The 17,675-nt window shown below is 43.7% G+C and overlaps 1 long non-coding RNA gene across 1 annotated transcript in view; it reads right to left on the bottom strand.

Annotated features, from left to right (window-relative positions):
• Positions 1 to 10,565: 10,565 nt before the first annotated feature.
• The window catches only part of LOC114017281 (uncharacterized), a 41,474-nt gene continuing 34,364 nt past the window's right edge, over positions 10,566 to 17,675 (bottom strand). The window contains exons 5-6 of the long non-coding RNA XR_003562235.2: positions 12,584 to 12,811; positions 10,566 to 12,007 (exon numbers count right to left, since the gene is read on the bottom strand). This is a non-coding gene — a long non-coding RNA (uncharacterized LOC114017281). The remainder of the gene's footprint in view (positions 12,008 to 12,583; positions 12,812 to 17,675) is intronic.

Here is a 17,675-nt window from a genome sequence, read left to right as displayed (position 1 = left end):
AAATCTCTTAATAAAGTTTATTACCCACTTCATCTGTCACTTGATGCCTATAAGACAACACCGCGCCAGGCTGCCAGTGTTATGTTGTCAGCTCTAATGCAGATCATCTTTGTGATCGCAGAGACAGTGCTTGCACTCCACCGTAACCTCCACGGGTGTAATTGTAATTGAGTTTATGCTGGGGCTGCACAGCAGCATCCATTAAGGTTTATGAAGAACTCGGGTCCCTCAGGTGGCTAGATGAACTATGTCAGATACAAATATTTGAATAGATTCCTCATTTTCCCCTTGTAATCTAAGATTTGTTTCAACAAGCAGGACCTCCTGCTATGGTCTCCTGCCACCTGCATGTCCCACTTGCACATGCAGCCCATGAGCAACAGAAATAAGCTTCAAAACCAACTTGCGCTTCCAGATCAGGATAAGGCAGCTCAAGCAGAGCTGAGAGCCTGGTCCAAGCACGCACCCTGCCCTGTGCACCCCCCACGCCCCTAATCAAAGCCCCAAGGCACCTGGCACAAAGTTGCCTTTGCAGGGAAACATCTGCCACAAACAATTCTGACCGCATCATGCTGCCAGTGCCAAGCACTCCTGAAGCAGATGCTTCTAGAACCAGGACGGATGTTTCTGAATACCACATTTTACTTTCTCCTCCATAAAAATCAGCCATACAAAGACAGTGACACGCAATGCAAAGATGGATAACTCAGGAGTGTTACTCTCATAACTCACATAAACCAAAGAGGCATCCTTGGTATGATAACATACTTCCCTAGTGATCTCCCCTCAGCAGCTTGTTGTGCCCACATCTCACAGCTTTCCAAGGAGATCCCTGGGCACAGCAGCAGTTGAAAATGTTGGGTTTCACAGTCACCACAGAGGAGTGCTGCCAGTCCCTAGCACAAGCCCTAGCCTGGTGGAGGTCTCCTACCTACCTGAGGCCTCCTGAGATCCTCGTTCATCCCATGGAGGTGACATATGCAAGATAGATGGTGAACCACCCATGTTACAGTGGACCAGAACAGTAGTATCTACAAACCTGTAGGCTGAGATGAGAGCGTGGGTAACCTCAACTGTTAATTTATTAATTCATTTTTGTTAAAGTAGTTTTCTTCAAATGCCTTTCATTTTTTTAACAACAAAAAAAAAAAAAAAGAAGAAGAAAAAAAATCCCTCACTACAAACCTTTCCAAAGACTTAGCTTCCTCGTTTCTCCCTTTTTCCTTCTACTACCAAATAATTCTAGGTGCATGAGGAAACACATCTAAATAGATTTCTACCTGACTTCTCCAGTAGTTAAGGTCTGGACAGATCAGAAGGTATTATTACCCAAATGATCAAGAGTTTGCTTCCTAATTTTATCATGCCTTGGCCCCTCCCATTGTCATTTTGCTACAATATAAGACTACAACTTCCGATTGAAATACACTTTACTGTAATACCCAGGATAAGAACTTGCTGAAGCAATACCCGAGTTCATCGCCTTAAACAGTATATCATTGCTTTTTCAAATCTCAGATGGAAAGCAAAAATCCCTGTTGTGCTCAGATGCCTTGAACTTTGCTAATTTTCCATGTGCTGCCCAGATTATTGCTCCTTACATTAAGCATGTCACATGAATACGTGTGGTCCTCTCACTCTGCAACATAATGAAAATCACCTTATCTCATATCAGTTTCTAAAAGAGCACAGTTATCTAAGGTTATCCAGAACTTGCTCTATTTTCTGCTGCTAAATTAATGTTTGGGGACAAAAATTAACATATGAGAGATGCAAATACCACTACTGAAAATAACCAGTTAGGAAGTTAGCCCAGTATCACATACTGACAACGTTTGAAGGCAATGCACGGAAAAGCTGAGTGGTCAGTCCTGCTAACATGGGTTTAGAGGGTTATCTAGAAACAGGAAAGGCAGAAACAGAAGTTGGGGAATACGATGACTCAAATCTTATCCAAAATGTCAGCTAGCTAAGCCAGGGAGAGGCATTTCTTCCTAATGCTGCAAAAATGCATCTCAGTGAAGGAGGGGTTATGTGTTGTTATTTTGAAAGGGGCCCAAGTTCTCCCACACTTTTCAGCAGAATGATTTTCTTCTCAGGGTCAACTCGCAAAACAGATGAGGACAATAAATGCCTTCTACCCAACATAATAAGGACATTTACATGGAATATAAATTCATTCTCTCCCTGATTCACAACAGGGATTTAAACCAAGTCCTCCCTTTTCCAGAAAGCATTTCTGCTATGGAACAAAAGCATGTTCCGAGGCTGCGCTGTGCAAGCCATGGAGTGCATCCTCCTGGTGAGCACAAAATGTCTCTAGAGAAGCCCCAAGAAGTGAACTTTCTGGGCCGTCCCTACACAGGCCAGGGAAGCAGGAAAGCAAAGCTTCAGAGCTTCTCTTCAAAGGTGTTATGAAAGGCTCAGCCTCTCCACCTGGAGCTCATCCAGTTCACAGCAGAGACTGAAACTAATAGTTGCTGAGCTGGCAATGAAAAGTCTTGCTGGCCTGATAAAAGCATCTACTTACCAGGCAGGACACCAAGGTATCAGTTCTTCTCTCATAAATATTTAAGTTCTTCAGACAAACTGGAAGAGTATTAATAAAAGACTGAGACAAACCCTAGAGCCTCTACCATGGTGGCTTGAACACATTGGCTGCTGGGGTCCTTCTAGGTTGTGGTTTGTCTCATCTTCAGCAAGGGCCATCACCCCGAAGCATGGGATCTGAGGCAGAGGGGTATCTGCCCTGCCTCCCGCCTCTCTCCCTTACGTCTCTGTATAAATCCAGCTCTTCGTTTCCTTTACCTCTGTGATGTTAAAGATACGTTCAAAAATGGGAATGACTTTTTTCCAGACTAAGTCAAGGATTTGATCCGAATAAATTTCTGCTTTGATTTTTATCTTAATGAAAAGAAGTATTTGTTAAAATTCAGACAAAACTCAGTTTTTCTTTCCAGCAATAAGAAAGGTTCACACAGCAATAACTCACACTTCCTGAGACTACGGAGAATAAGGAGAAAAAGAAAAATGCTTTAATAATAGTAACAATATTTACAGTTTGAAACAACTTCTCTGTCTCAGTGTTATTCATATTTCGTCTTAGAGAGTGAAACTGGTGCACCATTCACTAACTCAAACTGAAAGCCACGGCAGAAGATAACCAGGAGTCACACACCGTAGATCACGCTGCCCTTAACACCATGTCAGTGCTCAAAGAATTTTCTGTAGTCAGATACGACTTGAAGCACAAACTGTATTTCATAAAATACCGTTATCACACTCTTGATGGTGGACAGAATGAAAACCCCTGTTTTTCCTATGACAAAGTAACTTTTCCTCAGAACCACATGCTAAATCACAGTTTTAGTCTAAAGAAAACTCCAGCTTCCATTCAATGAAATATCAAACGGAAAATGAAGAGTTTTCAAGAACTGCAGCAAGATCTTGCCAAATGCTCCTCTGTTCTGGGGGTATTTTAGCATTCAGCATTCCCTAATGGCACTTACTTTTTGTCTACTTATCTAAAAACTGAGGTCAGATGGTCTACTGAAAGATTGCACCCTGATGTTACCAAGGCTCCAATTTTCACCTTTTAAAAAATAATTTGAAGTGGGGGAGGTGTGTGTGTGTGTGTGTAATTACAGGTAGCATCTTTTCCCTGTGATGTCTGCAGCAGCTACAATAATCACACCCACTTCAACGGTGCCTCCACCTTCTCCCACAGACCGGGAGCCCATTACTCATCCAGATGTTCTTCTTTAGTAAATGCTTTAGTGATGAACAGCTTCCTTGGTCCTGGCAGGATGGACATCGCAAAGAACTATGAAAGACAGAGCCTAGGATCATTTTTTTACAGACAGAGGGAAGATAGAAGTCACACAGTTTTGCTACAGCACGGAAGATCGTGGAAGTTACAACCTGCCTGAAACAGCGAATGCTGTGGTCCAGTTGGGGGACATACCTTCTTTCCCTCCAAAGTCACAGCCCCTTTCTGTCTGCCCCTCACTTCTGAACAGCCATCTGGATGCAAAGCCATGATTCACTCACTGGCTTGGTCATAATCACCCAGAAACTTGCTGACAATTACTGCGCCGGCAGCTCTGCGGCTCAGCGCCAGGAAGAGCTGAACTGCCCTCTCCTGGGAGCAGCGCAAGCAGCAGGGCAGCCTCCGACAGTCAAATGCATCATTAGCAGGTGGAGGAAGCTGTTGAAATGGGAAATGAATGCATCAGGCAGCCTCCTCCAGACGGGCTGCCCAGCTTTTGCAATTTACAGTTTCACTAAAATTGGCCTTTGTGTTTTGGATTCAACCTAAACAGCATTTCATTTCAGAAATAGGTCTTTTTGCATCAATCTCTTCACAGGTTTAAACAGGAACCTACGTGTATTTTTAGATTAAATCAATAGGGCAAAGATTAAGTGAATGCTGTGTCAGAACAAGAGCTTACAGGGGAGTTTAATAAGACTGACACAACACAGCCTGAGCAGGTAACCGGTACTGTACACAGCAGAAGCTTGTTTGCACTTAGGATTTTTCCAAATCTCCTGTTAATTTACTAGAAAGAAAAAGGGTCCCAGGTCTATGAGTGATGAGGGAAAGTAAATCAACCTGCAGCTGTAACCCAAAACAGTGAAAACTTGAGCTTATCGAAAGCCAAAAGAGCTTTCATTGTTACATGTTTTATTGATACCAGACTTGAAGCAAAGGACCTGTAGCTGGGGGATGGATTAGTGACAATATCACACAACTTCAGACATCATCAGTGTGCCCTTTTGGGTTCCTGCTCTCCATTTGAAAGACACTAGCACAGAAGAAAGCGAGGAGCTAGCTCACAAAGCCTGCAGGAGACAGATATATATATATTTCTGTTGAGTTTTTTTTAATATACATATATAATGTTTTTAAAGTAGTTCTAGCAACAGGAAGCTGGAATTGCCAGGAACATCTCTCCACCAAGTTATCAACAGAAATCACAAGGCGGGTGATTTCTGCAATTTAAAGAGTGGGAAATGGCAGTCATTATGCTAATTAGCAAAAGTTCTAGGGAAAACATCTAAAGCAAAGCCCACCAGGAATAAGATAGGTATATGCTTTTAAGATTAAAAAAAAATAAATTTAAATTGCCTACCATAGCCTCAGATGTTTTTCTTTCTTTGGGGGATATTGTGGTTTGGTTTGTTTTAAAAACAAAGCTCTGTTTCTCCAGTAACTTGTTCTTCTTTTGCAAGCACTTGAGATAAGGATGATCAGGTGAGTCACTTCATGAATATTCCTACGTCCATATGGCACGTACAGGAAATCCATTAGAATTAATATTTCTTTACATGGTTATTTATTTGAGTAAGCCATCCCTTCAAAAGGCTGCTGCTGCTCTCTTAACATAATAATCCTGATAAATTACTCTTTTCTTCAATGCTCCATAAGCAAAGAACATAAAGACTCAGCGCTGCTACATTAAGACCCATTATTCTGGCTCATTGCAAAGAAAACACCATATTTTTAAACACATTCCCCCTAACAACAGATGCCTCTGTACATTTTAGAAGCTTCAGATGCCATTTTTAAGTAAGATAAAAACCAACAAAAAGCAAGCAAGTCATCCACCACTTCTAATTATTAAAAACTCATTTGTTTCTGACTCCTTATTGCTCCCATGTAAATTTGGGAGATACTGCCATCCTTTTCCTGACTAACCATATCTGCTTCTGGACTTCCAGTCTGCCTGGGGTCTTCGACAGGGCTCTTGATGAGATACACAAACAATTGTTCAAGTGTTTTGTGTGTAGCCGGATACAATATCTAGGTCCTCGCTTACGTTTAAGCCAGAGTCACTCTGCTGAGCACAACTCAGCTAAACGAACTGCCACCTGCTGAGGATCTCCTGAGCGCCCTATGTGAGGATTTCCCATTTTCATTCAATTCCATTTGAATTAATTTCTCTGAAGAGGAATCGGGGGTTTCATTGTTGTTTGATCATGATCAGGTTCACTAAGACTTTAGCTACATGGGTTGGTTTGGAAAAATTTTAGTGTGCTCTACTCTTCGTATTTAATTTGTAGGTATAGTTTTTCTTAAGGAATGCCCATAAGCCATGGGAGGGAGCCCCATGAACATCAGATCGAGCGCCTGACCTCCTTTCCAGAACAAGCAGCTCTGCCAGATACAGGGACTCACAGGACTGAGGGGCCACAGCAATTTACGACCCCTTCATTTAACATTCTCTTTCTTCCCTCCTCTCCTCCCCAGGCTGGCATCTTCCCCTAACTGGCCAGTACAGCCCAGTACTGAGCCTTACTCTCACGAGGAGGGGGAGGGATAGACAAAAAGGCACAGAGCTGTCAGCATGAGCTGGAAAGCAGAAGCAGAAATGGCAGAAAAACCTCAAGAGCATGAAGCCTTAAAGATCTTATCCTGCCAGTCAGTGGTGGATGGGATGAGGTGGTGCTTACAGGAGAGAGTGGGAAGGAGAATCAGAATAATAAAGTTACTCTCTATGGACTCCAGGAAAGTAGTAAACTTGACTGTCTCCTCATCTTGCCCAAAACAGACTCGGTAGCTCGGAAGCCTTTCAAGGAGCAAAGCACTAGCAGCAGGTGGTGCCATCTGTCCCACTCTAATTCCTTCTGGCTCAAACAATTTATGTCCCAGTCAGTGAGGAAGGTAAAAAAAACCCAAGAAACCAACCTGCAACTGCCCAATAGCCAGGGAACAGGGGAACTGGAGGCAAAGAAGCAGAAAGCTAATCTATAGCTAAATGAAATAAAATTAAAATAATAATGATATTTTTTTTTTAAATGTGACTGCTAAATGATACCTTCTCTCCACGGTCTACTCCTCTGCCCCTGTGCCTTGAGATGAGTGATTAGATACAAAATCAAACCACTGTATGGTTTTGCCAGTAACACTGCTTCTTCTTTGGTGACACTGGAGGCTGGAGCAGGACCACAGCCCCATGAAGCTTCTCTTCCAGCTTTTCTGCTCTGCACTGGAGGGAATATAACGTCAGAAATTACTACCCTGGACATCCTTTGTGCCCCACACCCGTGTGCAGGCTGGTCTCCACTAGACAAAACCAGCCCACAGACACTTCACAAATAATTTCTTGAATATTGCATGTGGCATGAGTGGGAGCATCCATGAGACAAGCACAGCCCAAGCTGCCGTACGTGCACTCCCACATGGTACTGGTATTGCTGTAGTAACGGACTGGAAAGGGCGTGTTGGTATCAGAGGGTGAGGTTTCACGCGCAAGTTGGTGTATTCTGCAGCCAGGCAAATTTAGAAGTTGTCAACACTCACCTCCAGTGACTTCCTTCCTTCCCCTGCAAAGACCAGAGCCCAAATAAACCTTCCCACCTACACAGAGCAGCCCCTGTGCCCTCGCAGTGCTGCGTGCTCTGGGCAGGTCAGTGAACAGCAGAGCAGAGCGCTTCCCCGCCGCACCAAGCTGCACGGGGAGACCAGCTTTCACCGCTCCCTCCCTGTGTTACTCCAAAGTTAGCACAAGTATCAACAACCCCTGAGCTGAAATCAAAAGGCCCAGGCCACTGTGGGAGAGACTGCATCACATCCTCCCCTACTGTGCATCACTGTTACCACTGCCAACTCGAGTTTCCCAGCATGGGGCCACCCTTATGAAACAAGGGTAGACACTGCCTGGTGCATCCACTCTTCCCTTCTCTCACCATTTCCACCGGCGTTGCTTTACCAATGGCCAAGGTAAGGGATTTTCTCTGTCAAATCTATCTTATATGTCACAGGCAGTATTCTCTCTTATCTCTGTTTTAATATGTACCCATGTATTAAGCTCTTTGGAAAATGCTGAACAATAAATATAAGCTCCACACGATAAGCAAGACCCTGTTGCAACCTCAGCGAAACTAGCCAAGACCCATCGTGCTCTTTGGTTGTACATTGCACACGGCATAAGAGGCAATTTCTTCCACTTGGACTAAATCAGGTTGAGGGAAATAACACTTCATTCTCCTGAGCTCATGACTAACTTTTTGGAGCAGATGTCAAAACAAACACTTAAATGTAAGGTAAAATTCATATTGTAAGAAAGCAGCGAACCCCCCTCAATTTATGAACTGCAAGGTTTGTAACAAAGTTATGAGAAAAATAAAGGGATTCACTTCTGATTGATGAGGAAGAAATGACAGAAAGTATTTGGCACAGCTTAAATGATTTTCTTTTTTGGCGCCATTCAAAATTTAGACTTTGGATGAATTCCTTATTGAGGCAAATAAAAAATTTGCTGGCACAATGAGGAATAAGCTCCTACCCTAACAAATGAAACAGGGTTTAATTTGATTTCATTTCCCCAATGGTGCAATGAATAATATTCTTTCTGGACCCGTGTTTCCACTGACAATGATTGTGCTATTGCCGTGCTTGACACACTCGTGTTGCAAGCATTTTGCATAGGATGGTATAAAAGGAGAGCTTAGAGGAATCAAAGATGTCACCATGCTGCTATTGTACTTCCCGGATTTACCCATCCAAGCACCAAACTGTGGGAAATATCATTTGATACAGGTATGTATGAAGATAAAGATAAGAGAGGAAGGATGGTCCAAGGCTTAGAGGAAGAAGGGCAGAGGAGGTAATCCTCCTTCTGTGCCATAAACTTCCTAAAAGTGGTGCCTGAGCACACTTTCAAAAAGCAGTGGTGGGCACATGTTCCTTTGCAAGTGGAAGTTATAAAAAAAAGGACTAAACCAGCAATTTCCACCCAGTGAGGAAGGAAAAGACCACTAGACTCACCAAAGGGATTAAACACACTGGGCCAGAGACGTTCCTGGAACAGCTCCACAACAGGAATTTATTCCAGAGATTAACTCAGTTTCTGATTTTAATTTTCACACAGCAATGCAAACACCTTTTATCCACCCTCTGGGTACCCCTTCCTTCTCCAGAGACAAACAACATTAAGCAAATGCCACCGCATGTGCTCACCGCCGCCTGCACTTCATTTTGCTTTGTTTTTTACACATGGACTTTCCATATCTTAAGCCTGCCTAATCACTTCAGGTCTGTGGGGTTTCAAGTTTGGTTTTTCCTTTTAAGAATTCGAGTTTGCTCCCAGTGCGATACGTTTCGATCCAACCCACAGACATGAATCCAGGCTGAAAGAGCCGTTTCCATCCGCTCATGTTCTGGGTAGGACCAGAGGCTGCCGTGCTAGAGCACAGCACCAGCCTTGCTGCCCTTCCAAGGCAGTTTCACACACTCATGTCTATCTTTTGGACTTGTATGGGCACTGCCCATTTTGCACAAAAAAGGAAACCGATCTTCCAAGAGCTTTACTCTTCACACTCAGTACGAGAACTAGACCTTTTTTTAAACATACCTCCAACATTTGGCCTTTGGCACAATAACTTCCCTCAGGTCCAGGCTTCACATCTGTTTTATGCAGGGTGACAGCACAATGAGAGTCATTGAATGCTATGGAGATGCTCACAATTCCCCTGAGATTACTCCTGTGCTATTACAATACTGAGCATGACTGAAGCAACAAGGAGAGGTTGCATAATTTTTTTTCAATTCTGTTGGCCACACCACAAAACTCCTGAGGCCCCTGAGCCGGGTGAGACAGTGACAAGTCTCAATACCCTTCATGTTTGCTATTCTGAGCTCCTCCCTCCAGACAGCCATAGCAATTCTCAGTCAAAAGCAGCTCTGACCCTTTCCAATCTCACACACAACCTCCAACGGAGCAGGAAGATGATGCAGACCCTTCTCCCATCACAAGTTTGGCGTAACCCAGCAGCTTGACACACCCAGCAGCTTTCACTCGCATAGGGATGCTCTGCTCCCCACGTCGTGCCCAGAGGTGCAGCACTCTGCGTTTTGGTCAACACAGCACAGAGGTGGGGAGCACAAACACTTCCCATCCTTCCTTGTCCCTTTACAAGTACAGTTACTCACAGCTCAGCAGCAAAGGCAGAGGGAATGGGAGGCTGGTGTAGGGCTTATGATACAATAACCACTAGTCACTAGTAACCAAACACATCTTACTTCCAAGCACTGAAAAACATGAATAATAAGCAGAGAGACATTCCCTGTTCCATCTGTATCACAAGCACTGGAATATGAAAGCTTCAGGCCTCCGCTGAAAAAGTCCTCTGGCAAAGAGAAGTGACCCAACTTCTCTTTGAGCATACTCTGTTCCACAGTGATGGAACAATGAAAAGACAACATTTTTCTTTCTGCTGTCAGTTTGAACTCTGCTTACTTGCAGCCTTAAAAGGAAGTGAATTACTGAGGGGAAAAAAAAAAAAGAAAGAAAAAAAAGAAAAGGATGACTGCCTGGTCTCCCTATAACACCTCAATACCAGATAAATGTTGCTCTTATAGAAATTAATATTAGCGCCCTTGGATGGCAACTTTCATTCTGTGAATTGGCCAATTACTTCAGAAAGATGCAGTGGTATCGCTGGATGATGTTATAAACTCATTTATCTGTTCCCAGACTTACCAGTACACAAAGGATGGGAAACACTCCCGGCTCTGAGTTTCTATAATGTGCTTTATTGATTCTCTGAAATGCCAAACTCTGCACTTGTTTACACACATGCTGCACTGAAAAGCCCACATGCATAGGAAATGCCCTGCCTGATTTTTCCCTTTTCACTGAAACATGTTGTATGAAAGATTAAATCAGCTGTAAGTAATGCCCATGGATTTTTGCTTATGTTTACAGTGCAGTTTTACTCAGAGTGAACTAAATGTGGATTTGTACGATGCAGTGATTTTTCAGCTCAGACTAGCGTAGGTTTAATAAACGTGTTCAGACCTGTCTTCAGTATGTTGGACCCCATGTGGTTTATTGATCAGTTTGTCTGCCCTGGGCTCCAGAGCTGCCCCTTCCCTGGTAGAGTCTGTCCGTACAGGATGTACAGGAAGAAGTGAGTCCGGTGTTCCCAGACCCGCAGTGTACAGTCACCGCACTCACATACATACACACGCAGAGTTTATTTGAACTTACATAAAAGCCACTTTTCCTGCAAAAGCCCAGGGTAATAGGAGTCAGGAAAACACCCAGTTGCCACAAAAACCTTATCACTCACTCTAAGGGTGCTTTCAAGCTACTTTAACACCACATAAAGCTTATTGTAACTAATGCTGCAGCTGATCAGTAGGATTTCAAGGTCTGGATTTGGTCTTTACACTGAAGTAGTTGCCAGTCAGAGATTTTGTTCTCTGGCACACACCTGTTCTCTTCATGCTCAAAGTTCTCACTGATACTACTTCCGTCTCCAAGTGTGAATGTTTTGTCAGTGCAATTCTACTGGTACTGTCCATCTTACCAGCAAGACTGCTCAGAGCTAGCAAAGAACTGACTTTTCCTAAGTACTTGACTTATTTAACTACTTCTGAAGCAGAATAATGTCATTCTACTACACTAAACATAACAATCATTGTGTCCACCAGGCTTGGTAAGACACTTCTCCAAAAAAAACCACAGCAGGCAGATGAAGAATATTTCATTTTCCATAGCTGGTTTCGGAAGAGGTCAAGATTTGCCCTATACTAATTTTTATCAAATTAACGGCTATAGCAGCCTGCACAGTACCCCTGTGAGCAGAAACATGCCCAAAGGCCACATTTGCTTTCATTAAACCTGCAACAGACTGTGCAGAAAGCAAGGCAGGAAGCAGACACAACCTCCTAATGGTTTTACTCCAGTGTTTCCATGGCTTCTCACCAAAACAAAGAGTACTTCGCAACACTCCAGCAGATGCTGCTCTCTATAGGGTACATACTGTTTTCTCCTACGTTCTTTTGATGCAGAGATCAATCCCCAGACTCAGACATGCTCTGTACAGCTGCCTTGGGACAGGTAGGTCGCTTACTCCGATCCTCTGTGGAGTTCAGACACTTCTGTGTGTTGCCTTTGCATCTCCTCCTTCCAACCACACTCAGTGCCCTGCATGGGGCTGTCAGCAACCCACAAACTTCCAGAAGGCACAAGTGGAGCTCACCAGCAATCCTGAGCAACTGAAAGGAGAAAGACAATCAACAGCAAGTGGGTAATGAACTGATTTTTGGGGCTTGGGGTTCTGAAATGGAGCAGAACAGAGGGGGTAAAGGCGAGAAAACCACCCAAAGTCCTAAAGACCATCTTCCTTCCCCCTGCTTGCATCAATGATTTTTCCCCAATGACTAGAGAAGCAAACACTCATCCCATACATCTGTGTGTGAACCAGAAGAAAGAGGTTAATGTGCAATTCTGATTCATAAGCCATGTGCCGGCCCTCTCCCCCGGGATGTATTTCACCCCTGGAGTTTAATTAAACTCTCCTCCTTGAGCAAACAGTATATTCTCAAAAGATTCTGGGGACAGTTTACTCTTCTTGCATTTTCTTTTCTTCCTTAACTGTATGTAGTTATTTCGTATTTATACCACGCCTTTTGTGTATTCCATACAGCAAACCTAAGTACCATACCATTAGCATACTGTAGCTGCACAGTCTCCTTCCAAAAATTTACAGTCCCAGGCTAATCCCAGCTAAGTACAGAAAGTAAAGATCAATTTTGCCACATCTGAACTAGACTGAATTTAATTCCACCCACCACATTCAAATGACGGGTTGGGAAGCTCAAGATTCCGTAAGGTCCTGAGCTGAATTACAACCAGGATTAAAGGAACGGACTGGAAATGTCAATTGTGGAATATCCTCCTAATGTTTATTAACTTCTCTGTCAATGAGAATCGCTGCTCCGACAACAGACTGGCTCATGAAAAATCATTGTCCATTTGCTCCCAGCTCACATTTGAGGGTAAAGGACTTGCTTTCGTTGCTGAAAAAAAAAAAAAAAAAAAAGTCATTTGAGTTTCAAAAGCACTAGAAATGCTTACGCCCAGCCAGTCATACCCAGCGAGCCACTGAGCTCAAACTGTTTTACAGGGGCACAGACACAGCATATCAGGAAAAATTACCGAAGCCATTATAAACTTCAAAATCTCCCACTCTGGAGCCAGGGCTGAGGCTGCCACATGCACAGCTGGAGCCGAATGAAGGTCAGCTTGTTTTAGTTTCATGTCACCATGCCAGGCACTGCCGCAGCCACCCCGAATATTTGCCATCTCCCTAACCACCTTCAAAAAACTGGTTTAGCCAACGCCACACACTTTTGTTTGCCATTAGCTTAAGTCAAAAACCGCTGTTTGAGCATCCCCATGGTGCTCTTTAAAATGCTGCGCAAAAACCACACAGTGGCCAGAAATTAGTCATTAAGGACTCTGACTTCTGATGTTTGTGTTACCATGTAGAAACAAGTTAGCCATCATCCTCCTGACAAAACCTCACCACTGAGGAGCCTGGTACAATTCAAAATAATTGATTTGGTCCAGAGTTTAGAAAGTTAATAAAATAAGTGTATGCTGCACTACCTACAAACCTTCAGGCCCCAAAACCGGGCAGGTTGCATCAGGCTCGCTGACATGATAATACTAATTAGATAATGAAACCACAATGTAAAACAAATGATGTCTAGATAAAAAAAAAAAAATAGTGAGTGTTGGAAGTTTACTCTACGGGGAGAACACAAGCTCATGCATTATTGTGGAGAGGAGTAAAGAATGACTTATCTAATTGAAACTACAGGGGTGTGGAGGGAAGGGGGCAAGAAAGACAGACGGTAATTATATGAGCTGGAAAGTGGCCAGGACACTGGGGTTAGCAGCTACACACTTTCAGAAATCATTGCGAGACCTTATGTGATTACAAACCATCAAGAACCTAGTCCTAATTCTTATCCAAGTTACATTTGGCAGCAGGGCAAGGCAGTAGTCCAAGGCACTGCTTTCATTTGGGCTGAAGGACAGAAGTCATCTACACCCTTGCATCCCTATCCTTTACTGCCAACTTCTTTTGGTGGTTTCTCATCTAAACACCTCTGAGAGCGAGCCCCTGGTGAGACGTCACATCCCTGGAGCTGTACAGCCCTTGGCAGCCGTCCCCTCAGGCAGGGCTTCTGCAAGCAACGCCAAAAGGGTTGGTGAGCACTGCCTGAGCAGTCACAGCCCTGCAAGCAGCGCTGCAGGGGGTGCAGGGCAGTCACCTCTGCTGCTAGTATCCCAACAAATGCTCATGTTTGCAGATGCCTTTGCGCAGCCCTCTCTGATTGATGTACAGCCATCACTTCCTTTGGGGACCAACAGCAGCACCACAGCAGCAAACAAGCAGACAAAAATTCTCTCCCCCCGGATCTTAAAAACCCAAATCCCATTTCATCATATCTAAAACAGCTGCAATGATCCTCTTGGTCACAGAGAGTGTAGATTGTCCTGTTCTGAAGATATGGTGCTTGTTTCTGCTTCTCATGCTCTCATTACACAGTATTCCCCCAAGTTTTATTTGGAAAGGATGTGGCTCTCAGTTACACTGATAGCACTTTACCAGAAGTAGCCAGGATACCATGGAGCCATTCATTGCTATTAGAATTGCAAGAGGCTATCACAAGTGTTAAAATGAAATGCCAATACCGTGATTTGCTGTTCACAATATGGTGCATGTCATTTCCTGACACGATATAGAAGTAGTGTAACAGCTTAAGCTTATTAAATGTGCCATAAACATCTAAATTGCTGTTAATATTTTTTAAAGAATCAAAAAGACTTAAGTAAATATCAGGCTACTTAATTGGGAATAATTGCAGTTTGGTTGTCAGAGTCCCTGGAGCCATCTAGATCCACAGACCCAGCTAACAAGGGCTGCAGAGATGAAGCATGAGAGAACATTTTGCTCAGCAGAGAGCCTTTGCATTAAACCCCAGTTTGCATGGAATACACATTTATCAGCAACCAAGTCACAGGCCCAGATTTCAAAATACAGCAACTATTTGAGGCCTGTCTCCTAGAACTTCAGTTGACTTGTGTTTCCACCCACAGAACAAACCATTAGTTTTAGCACTGTTTCTATGAATATGCATAATGTTCTCATGAACGTACTGCTGGAATTGTGGGGGTTTCTATGTGTGCGCTGCTTCATTCGTTATGGGCATGTTTGGTTCCCTTTCTGCTTCAAAAGCAACTCTCTCTTATAAGATCAGATCCACTTTAGAACAACCACTATTTAAAAAATAAAACACAAGCTTTTTATTATCCAAAGGAATACTATTCTAAGCTTGGAACTTCCCAGCAGCTACTCCTGTATTATATATATGTATATATATACATATATATATATATATTCTTTCCAAACTTCAGCCTCACGCATCATCCAGAGAAATAATTTTATAATAGATAACGTTACAGAAACATGAAAGTTGCTATGGAAAAGGCTGTTTGGGCAGCCCCCCAAAGCCCCATGGTTTGAAGCATAACATGCCACAATTTCCTACAGGCTTGGTCAGGGGATCTGTTTTGGCACTTTTGGCACCCAAGATGCTAACCAGCAGCCTGGCCACCCAAACATCCCTGAAAGGACCACGGAGCCCCCACTGAAGAAAAGGGTCCAAACCCCAGCATGAGGGATGCACATTTTGGACCAGCGTGTGTCCCGTGTGTAGGCTCACTGATACTGCATTTGGAAGATTATATTGCAGGTTATTAGATGGTGGAACAAGAGAGCATTTCACTGCACTGCACAGGGTTTCCTCTGAAGGAAGGGCACAAGATCTATTATTCAGCACTTCAGGAGATACTTGCCCTTGAAAGTGCTGTTGAGAGAATGCCAATGTTCAGGATGACCTAAATGCTGGGACATTTTGGCCCCAGATAACATTAAGGAAAAAAAAATAAATTGAAAGGCAAGCTCATTCTCTTCTTAATAAAATTTTTCTTATCTCTTCTCTATAAATTCTTGCTCTCAGGGTTTTATGTCTTGGTCATTTTAAAAATCACATCAGGCACCAACCTGCTACACAAGTAACAAACCTCCAGGCAGTTATTATTCAACAATGGACTTAAAATTAATGTAGCAATTTTTAGTTACCTCCAAGCAAAACAAAAACACATTTCCTAAAGTTTCCAACTTTAAAAAAAAAAAAAAAAAAAAGACGCATCTGTCTTCTTTAGGGAGCAGTGGAAGTGTATAAGTTGCACTGCAAGAGAAAAAATAAATCAACATACAGAAGATGGCTTCTTGTAATGCTTCTCACTGGCTGCAGCGCATTTTCACTTGGCTGAATCTCACCTTTCGCAGGCCCAGAAGCAATGACGGCTCCAACGAGTGCTGCAGCCGGAGAGGACAGAACTGCATTTGGCTGCCCCAAAATGCCAGAAAGATAAGTCTGAACTAAGAGAGACTTCTAAGGGACAGCTTCCCAACAGGCATGCAGTAAAGGCTGGGTTGTTGGGTTTTTTTTCCAAAGGTGGAGAAAGAAACAAGGCTTATCAGTATACATTTAAGCATCAAAAAGACACAAAGAAAGAATGAGAGGAGAGGATCAATTCAGCCCTCATCAGACACTCGCTGCTGAAAAAGGGCTTGTCGATGTTCTTTTGCTCCGAAAATGGATGCAATTTTCAGTCCTTCCCCCAGCAACTTCACACTCTACTTGTGGGCTTCTTTTCAGGGTCTAATACAGCAATGAGGTACGCACACACACTCATGGGTGCAGATTGCTGTCCTGCAGGGCTGGAGGTGTCCAGGGAAGTGAAGGGCAGCTGCTACAAGTGGCACTGGCAGAACATTGAAAGCTAGAGAGAGACTAGACCTCCTGCCTCACTCGTGTTTTGCTGCTGCAAAAGTCAGCAGTCAGCTGGATTTCCAGGGATTACCAGGTGTGCAATGCAGAAACCTTTGCACTTTAGGGAAGTCCCAGCATTTAGTAGAAAAAAAACTGACTGCAAGAGAGAGCTGAGTTATGGAAGAGACACCTGTGGCTTGCTCTGCATTTCACCCAGGTGAAATTCCTCTACAGCCGAGTCCCCTTCCCAACAGGGATGCTTTGGGAAGCAGAGCTTCTTACTTAGCACGCGGGGACCTGTCTGTTCTGGCACAGATCCCCACAAAACCCCCTCAGATGACAAAATGAGTATCCATTCTGTCATCTTAAGCATGGAGAAACACTGGAAAGGAGGAGGTGGCAGCTCAGGAATACAAGCCCCAGCAGCTGTTAGTGTGTAGTGTCAATGGAAGACAATCTTGTGGAAAAAGCCCTCTATGGGGTGCCCATTTAAGTCACCACTTGGCTCTGAATGTCTCTGAGAGCAGATTAACCCCAGAGGCACTCCTGCCAGACCAACACGTGGGCTCGAGAGAAGGCAGACAAGTGGCCCAGGTACCACAAACATAAAACACGGGCTTGCTTTGGAAGTGCAAATTACCCAGCCAGAAATCCTGTCCTTGCTGGCTGGTCTACAAGGCGTAACACGCCTTTTGCAGTGCCAACACACAATGACATTTTATTCAGAAATTCAGTAGAATGACATCTGCTGCTGCAATGGCCAAGTTTCTGCCTTGGCAAAACTTGGACTGGATTTTAGCTAAGTGGCCAGACAGGTGATCACACAGTGAAGTCTCCATCCTTCTTTCACTGTTGGCTTTTCACAGGCATGCAAAGGGGCTAACACCTGATTTTGTAGGTGTGGAAAAGCAGTGCACTTCAGATTTCTTTGTGTTGGCTTGCTTGATGTCAGGGAGTAACTAAGTCTATGTGAGGACTGCCAAGGTCAGCAGAAAGGGAGGAGGAGGAACATCAGAGATAGGCCTTAGGC

Source organism: Falco cherrug, chromosome 4, assembly GCF_023634085.1.
Source record: "Falco cherrug isolate bFalChe1 chromosome 4, bFalChe1.pri, whole genome shotgun sequence".
NCBI lineage: Eukaryota > Metazoa > Chordata > Aves > Falconiformes > Falconidae > Falco > Falco cherrug.
This window is presented reverse-complemented; position numbering and strand designations above follow the sequence as displayed.